General features: G+C 33.3%; 1 long non-coding RNA gene across 1 annotated transcript in view; it reads left to right on the forward strand.

Moving 5' to 3' along the window:
• The window catches only part of LOC129484003 (uncharacterized), a 46,761-nt gene extending 42,828 nt beyond the window's left edge, over window positions 1-3,933 (forward strand). Inside the window, exon 5 of the long non-coding RNA XR_010121564.1 lies at window positions 3,904-3,933. This is a non-coding gene — a long non-coding RNA (uncharacterized lncRNA). The remainder of the gene's footprint in view (window positions 1-3,903) is intronic.
• Window positions 3,934-8,433: the final 4,500 nt, after the last annotated feature.

Below are 8,433 nucleotides of genomic sequence, written 5' to 3' on the forward strand. Positions count from 1 at the left end.
CTCTCTTTAGGCTTGTTGATTCCTCATTAAATATATGGATTCCCTTTTTTAAAAAATTTTACTTTAAGATCTGGGATACATGTGCAGAACATGCAGATTTGTTACATAGGTATACATGTGCCAGGGTGGTTTGCTGCACCTATCCACTTGTCATCTAGATTTTAAACCCTGCATGCATTAGGTATTTGTCGCAATGCTCTCGCTCCCCTAGCCCCACAGCCCCCAACAGGCTCGGGTGTGTGATGTTGCCCTCCCTATGTCCGTGTGTTCTCACTGTTCAACGTCCACTTATGAGTGAGAACGTGCGGTGTTTGGTTTTCTGTTCCTGTGTTAGTTTGCTGAGAATGATGGCTTCCAGCTTCAACCATGTTCCTGCAAAGGACATGAACTCATTCTTCTTTATGGCTGCATAGTATTGATATGGATTCAGTTTTAAAGGTAACAAGCTTCATAAGAAAATCCATGGATAATTTCAATTCAATTAACTAACTCATGCTCTTCCCATTTAATAATTCTTGTTCTTATAACCATAAAGTGCTTGTTCTTAAACAATTCTCATTGCTTCTTTATAAATTGACACTATGTTTACAGTGATGTACTATGCTAGAACCCCCATAATAAAGCCATTAGAGGTCATAAGTGCTATTCTATGACTTTTTAGTGTGAGACAATTGAAATTTAAATAATATATTGTCTGATATTGTTTATGGAAGACCTGCTGCATATTCCAATCAGTAGTATTAGTAGTTCAGTACATCTGCTTTATTTCACAAATGAATACTTGAGGAGAGAGGAAAAGGTGAAGGAATGAGTAAGTCCAGTGGGCAAATAAGTGGTAAAATGAATTTTCTCTGAAGAGACACATCATGCAAAGTTGTAGAGGTGAGGAACCCTGCCAATGTCCAGTTTTGAGGATTTAAAACAGCTTAATTATTCTGTAATCATAGGATCTCAGCCATTAGATATAGATGTGTGTGTGTGTTTGTATGTGAAATGTATCTGTAGTTTGTATGAACGTATCTATAGCATAAAACTCTATAACTTAGCACTCACACGCTGCAAAGCAAGAAAGCTGTGTAGATCAGATCAGTAGGTCCAAAAAATATAGTTATCTGAAGAACTCTCAGCTTACTCCTAAAAAGGTTACTAAGCATTCCTTACATGGAAGAAATATCATTTTCTTAAGGGGGATGGGCATCTTAAGGATAATATAAAATTAAATAACAGTATTATAGGACATGAGAGTTATTTAAGTAATGGAGTGGATTTCAGTGTGTGTTCATATCAATAGCAAATTCTCTCTAACCCAAAGGAAAACAGTTTTTCTGAAATTTTTATTCTACTCCAGGGAAAATCAGAATATAAGATAATACAATAAACAAATGTATTTTAACAATAACTTCCACCTACATCTTATTATAGCTATTGATTATTGATTTCTGCAATGTTTTTCTGTTTGTACCTTCAATATCTTTTTCACATCTGGTTTTATACAGGCATTTTCTTGAAATATACATATACATATTTTTCCTTTCTTATAAAATGGAAAGAAACAAATAGGAAGAAATGAAAGTTTAGTTTAAATACTGGGCAATAATTTTTCTTTTCATAGACAAACCTAGATACCTGTGTTTGATTTGAAAGTGTTTTATAACCAAAATTTCAGTTTAAAATGTTATAAGTATGGCTGGTTAATTTAAAAAATATTTGATCAGCAGGGGAAAGTGTTTAGAATTGTATTTAAAATCTAAGCTTATGGCCTGGCATTGCGACTCATGCTTGTAATCCTAGGACTTTGGAAGATCGACGGAGGCAGATCACTTCAGCCTAGGAGTTCAAGACAAGCCTGGGCAATATAGACCTCATCTCTACAAATTTTAGTTTTTTTAAAATTGACTGGGTATAGAGCGTGCTGCCAGCTACTTGGGAGGCTGAGGTGACTTGAGCCCAGGAGGTCCAGATTGCAGTAACCCGTGGTCACACCAGCCTGGATGGCAGAGTGAGACTCTGTCTCAAAAAAATAAAAATTAAAATTAAACATAAAGAAATTATTATAAAACAGAAAAACCAGAGTTTGTTAGATGTGAAACCGCTTTGAGAGCATGGAAACTGAACTATCATTTAAAAGACTGAGAAATGCCTCTCTTTCAATGAAGTGACACTATTCAGAATATCTTTTAAGATATAAAAGAGACTTTTTCTGAGAGCACATAACAGAAGCAGGACATTTGGTAATAGTGTAAACTCTGATAATGGTGAAGTAGAAAGCAGTATTAAGTACAGAGGCAGCATAGCACACCAGTTAAAATTTGGACTGTGGAGTTACGTGTTTTGGTCCTCTCTATTTATGTTTGAGCTTGAACATTTTATTTTGTCTGTTTTCACTTTCTATCACAGGATATTTTTCACGGGGTTATTGTGTGGTACATGTATTAATGTAGGTAGATATTCAATAAATGTTAGTTGTTTTATTATTATGTACTATTACTAAAGCAGCTATGAAAAATATTGTGAATCAACAGATGCTATCTTTCCCTTTTTTAAGCTATACTTGGAAGGAGGGAGGGAGACTAATGATGTGTCATTTCCTGGGAAATACGGTTAACAACGCCTTAATTTTAAAGGAATCAGTACTTAAATAGTGCAATTGAGTTTAAATATTAGCAAGTGTCCTTTATGGCCTCCAGCAGACAATCTAGCAAACCAAGCTGCATCTGCAGTGGAGAGAAAAATACAGTGGAATTTGCTCTGCACTCTCAGGTGGGCTTCTAAGAAACTAACTGTTCAAAGAGGAAGAGCCCAAGGATGCTCAAGTATTACTAAGGAAAGTACAAGTTGAAGTAGGCACTTCATTTTCTTAAATCAAGGGCATAAATTGGATTGCTTTTACATTTCATTCTGAAAAATTAGTAGTGTTTTCCTTGAGTATTTGAAAATAACTCTGAGACTGTGTATATTCTTCAGGAGCCATAACTATAGTAAGAATTTAGGAATGAACCATAATTCTAGATAGTCTGAATTAGTTGTAAACATAAAAAATGCTTGGGAACTCTCACGGAGTTATCCATATGTTTTGGCAATGACAGATATCAATGAAACAGTTACTTTAATAGACTAGCAATGTCCGTTACAGGGAAGAAGAAAGATGGTGGCAAGTAGCTTATCAGACAGTTTGTATCAAAGTCAAAGCTTAGGCTCTTTGATTCTATAATCTAGAGTCAAATAATTTAAACATTCCCAAAGATAATATAATTCCGCTGTCAATCTAATTGCTGAAATCATCAGCATGTTTGAAACAAGTCACATGATCTACTAGATTGTGAATTTCTTTAGAACAAAACCTATGCTGAGTTTACATGCAAAAAAAAAAGCACTTGAAATCATTAAAAGTGAATATTTCTAACAACGTGATTGTCTAACAGTGAAATACGCTTCCTTTTAGGTGGTGAGTGCTCCTGAGGTATTGTTTAAGAGACTTGATGTCATATATCTTCTGGAATAAATGGAAATTATTAATATTGTCTATAATAATTTAAAGATTAATAATGTCTATACCACTGAGTTTCCAATCTAACTTTAAAATTCAATAATCTCATGAATGTCATGATTATGTGTCCTAGCCTTATTACATAGGAAATAGGCATCTATTAAATAAAAATTAATTCCTCATTCATAAAATTAAAAATAAGATGTAGAATTTACTTCTGAGTAACCCCGAACTAGAAAGTATCTGTGATGAAACACTAAAATATATTATTCAAGATGAACTGTAAGTGATGAGCAATAAATAATGAGCAGTTATAAAGCTGAAAATAATGCATCTAAAAATTAGGCAAATAATTTATGAAGTACAGCAAGATTTTTAAGACATAACCTGAAATAGAATATATTTATGTTTTATAGAATATGAATGATGAGCCCCCTGTATGCAATCCACCACATTTGGAAACTCAAATTTATTCCACTGTTAAGAGTCCTTTCATTCAGCTCAACTGTTCAGACAAAGATTCTCCACAGGAACATCTGAGCTATTCAATTGTAGGAGGTAAGGCATATAATTTCAAAAATGTTATTTCTCTGCTATTTTACAAGATACTCATGTGAGATATTTTGTAACCATTGGAAATATATTATGAAACATTTTAAAATAAAAATGTAAGACAATAGAAATCACAATACATAATGTAATTTTATTTCCTTTTTATTACCTAATCATTCTCAGGAAATACAAATAATCAATTCACACTTTGGAGACTAGGTGTTAATCCTCCTTTCTGGCCATCACACAAAATTTCCAGTATGAGGTATTTCAAGGGGTTCAGAGCCCTATGACTTTCCAGCTACTTCTTGAAGTCACTGATGAATTAGGTGGGAATAAGCCTAGTCAGCTGTCAGCCACTACAACAGTCATAATTCATGTCCTTCCCTGGACCACAACACAGCCAACTTCTTCCACAAAAACAACTACAACTACAGTAAGTACTTAGTGATGAAATATAATTCTAAAGTCATCTGAAGTAGTCATAAACATAGAAAGTGCCTGGAAACTCTCACAGGAGTTAACCTCGTGTTTTGGCAATGAAAGACATCAATAAAACAGTTATTTTAATACCTTTGGATTCTCATCATCAATGTAAGGAGAGATTATTGAAGCCATTAAGCATTAATTTTGAATCAAAGTAAATATATCCATGTTAATCATTTTTATGGGCCCTTTCAAGATTTAGTTTAGAATTCTTAGTAATTCTGTTGATTCTCATCACAGTATACTTTTCTCGATTTAAATTAGAACTTATAAAGGTTTTTAATATAAATAACACCATATTGAGCTCATAAAATACTTAACAAGCTTGTTTTTTTGAAAAATATGCAGTCTGACGGGAAGACAAGATATACACTTTGGCTGAGTCAGTTCAAGCTGCTTTTTAAAAATGCCATAGACTAGGTGGTATAAACAACAGACACATATTTCTCATGGTTCTGGAAGCTGGGAAGCCCAATGTTAAGGTATCAGCACATTTAGTATTTTTTCTGGTTCATAGATGGCTATCTTCTCACTATGTTCCCACACCGTGGAAAGAGGGATAGACAACTCTCTGGGGTCTTTTTTATAAGGACTCTAATGTCATTCATGAGGGCCCCACCCTCATGACCTAATCACCTCAAAAATGTCCCACCTCCTGATACCATCACATTGAGGGGTGAGGATTTCAACATGTTAATTTTGAGGGAACACAAACATTTAGTCCATAACACATTTATTTAAAAGTTACAGAAAAGCCTTCCCATTGCTTGACTTAATAGTCAAGAAGTTTTGCGTTAGTTATACAAAATCAGTATAATACAAATTTGAATATTCTTGATCCACAGGGAAAAAATTGATTGGGGTGGTATAGGACTGGTCATTCTACCAAGTGTCTCAAAGAAGCAAATTAAAATTTTCCCTGTAACACAGTAGCAGTATTCTAGCCTTCCAATTAGTCTAATAATTTTTCAATCCAATTGACACACCACATGATTAAATATAGCCAGGCACATGAGAAGATAAGATACTATAACCAACTGAGAAGTAACAGAACCACAAAAAGCAGAAACACAGTAGCTATAAGTAATGGATTATCAAACATAAACTCAATTATTATTAAGTTCATGAAATGTAAACCAAGTTTGAAATTTGGTTAGGGTGTTGGAGACTATAAAGTAATAGAATATGTTAAAATAGTTCAAATATATCTAGAAATTGAAAATACAATAACAAATTATAACTTGATAGATGGATTTAATGGCTGATTAGAAACAGCCACAGAGACAATTAAGAAGTGAAGATATGTCAAAAGAAATTACCTAGAATGAGATATGGAAAGACAAAAATGATGGGAATTACTAAGGGATAGGGAGGACATAAAAATGAGAAAGAGAAGAGCTGGTTTATTTTAACTTGAGAGATGAGACAGGGAGAGGAAAAGAAGCAGTGTCTAAATATTTTCAAAATTGATTAAAGATATCAAACTGTAAATTGAAGAAGTCTCATGATTCCATAGAGGAAAAAATGAAAAGAAATTTATACTTAAACACAACCTAGAAAATCTACATAAAATCCAAATATAACAAGAAATATTAAAATCAGTTGTGGAAAAAAAGGAAAGATTTCCTTCAAATGAGTGTTCACAAGACAGCTGACTGTATAACAAAAATAATGGAAGCTAGAAAAATTGAAATGTTCGAGTAACAGAAAGAAAATAACTCCACCTGGAATTCTATACCCAGGAAAAAATACATTTAGGGGCAAATATATAAGCTTTCAATTTGGCTTTAACTGGATCTCATAGTATTTTTATTCATTCATTCTAAAATATTCTCTGTTCCCTTAACTTCTAAAGATATGGAGAATTTTCTAGTTATCTGTTTCAATTTTTAGCATAATTATTTAGGATCAGAGATTATAACCTTCGTGACTTCAATCAACTGAAATAGATGAGGAATTGCTTTACAGTCTGATACATGATCCAATTTTGTAAATATTCATGTGGTCATATGATGTTTGTCAAAATGAAACTATAGAGCAATGGTAAAAAGATGAGAGTTTCAAGAAATTATACTGAAGATTTCACAAATAAGACAAAACAAAACTAGAATAAGAAAAAAATTTAGAAAATTGAATACTTTAGAATTAAGAACTTCTTATGGATGAAAGGATAGGATGTCTAACTTTTGAATTAAAATAATTTGGGGTGGAGAGGAGTAATAAAGAATAAAGATTAAATAAAACAGTATACATTGACAGTTATTGGTATTGTATGATAGCTATCTGGTGGATTATTGTAATATTTTTATACGTTTGTGTATGTGTTAGGTATCATAAAAAGTAGTTGTAAAATAATTGAAAGGAAAATAATCTGAGATGCCCATGAACTTTGTTAAACTATTAGTATTTAATATGGTAAAGTGCTCCTCAAATTACCCTCACAGATAAAATATTCTCACTTATTTAGTGCTTCACTAAAACTGTGTTATTTGCTTTAGAGCTTTTAGTCATACATTTTATATAGTTAAACTCTATAATTTATTATTTAAATCATGAATATTCTCCTGGTCATCAGCAAAATGCTTCTGAGTCCATCTCCCCACTCCATGGCATATGACAATAGAACTTCCTTTCATATTCCACAAATATATATTAAAATCATTTGATAAGTCAGGTAAATATTGCCTAAGACTAAGTTATATTGTCAGTGATATTGTAAGGTATTATGGTAGAATTTCAAACAGTTAAAAAATGTTGTTTTTCATTTCTGGCTCAACATGAACCTCATCTCTTTAATTCTGAGTCAATTTTCTCTGCTATAATAGATCTTGCTCCTTTAGGAGAGATCATATTTAGCCTGTATCATCGAGGAAGAAAAGTTCCTAATTTATGTTAACACATGGATTTCCACCATTCAGTTTCCCAATTAGTAAAGCAAATTCTAGCAAAGCAGAAGACATTGTAATAAAACATAATAGACAAATTTTGCAGCAAGATGTGAAAGGATTTTAAAATTTGTAGTTGAGCTAAGGAGTATTCTAATCTATATACTTCCTTTAGTAATCTACATTAGGCTTGCTAAAAGAGGCAAACCAATTAATACTGTCTTGAAATGATTACCAACCTGTGACTTATGAATTTATTACCAAAGACTGTAGCAAATGGTCCGTCTTTTCTCCGTAACCAGTATCAGCTTTTATATTTATATGTGTACTAATATAATACGCACATCTCTGCAGGGAGACATATGTGCAAAAAGTGTAACCAAACCAGAAGTAACCTTAGAAATTCTGTGTTTCAACTAATTCATTGTGTAAGAAGGGAAAATGATATGCAGATAGGTTATCACTTACATTTGCTTGAGAGTGAGTAAACACACAAACACATCTATATATTTTATGATAGCCTTTTAAAAACTAATATTTCTGAACATTTGTTAAATGCAGCACTGACTAGCCATTATTTATATTTGGGTACATGTATTAGTCTGTTTTCACGCTGCTGATAAAGACATACCCGAGACTGGGAAGAATAAGAGGTTTAATTGGACTTACAGTTCCTCATGGCTGTGGAGGTCTCAGAATCATGGCGGGAGGTGAAAGGCACTTCTTACGTGTTGGCAGCAAGAGAAAACGAGGAAGAAGCAAAAGTGGCAGCCCCTGATAAACCCATCAGATCTCGTGAGACTTGTTCACTATCACGAGAATAGCACAGGAAAGACCAGCCCCCATGATTCAATTACCTCACCGTGGGTTCCTCCCACAACAAGTGGTAATTCTGGGAGATAGAATTAAAGTTGAGATTTAGGTGGGAACAGAGCCAAACCATATCATTCCACCCCTGGACCCACCAAATCTCATCTCCTCACATTTTAAAACGAATCATGCCTTCCCAACTGTCCTCTAAAG

Source organism: Symphalangus syndactylus, chromosome 6 (genome assembly GCF_028878055.3).
Source record: "Symphalangus syndactylus isolate Jambi chromosome 6, NHGRI_mSymSyn1-v2.1_pri, whole genome shotgun sequence".
In the NCBI taxonomy this organism is placed as follows: domain Eukaryota; kingdom Metazoa; phylum Chordata; class Mammalia; order Primates; family Hylobatidae; genus Symphalangus; species Symphalangus syndactylus.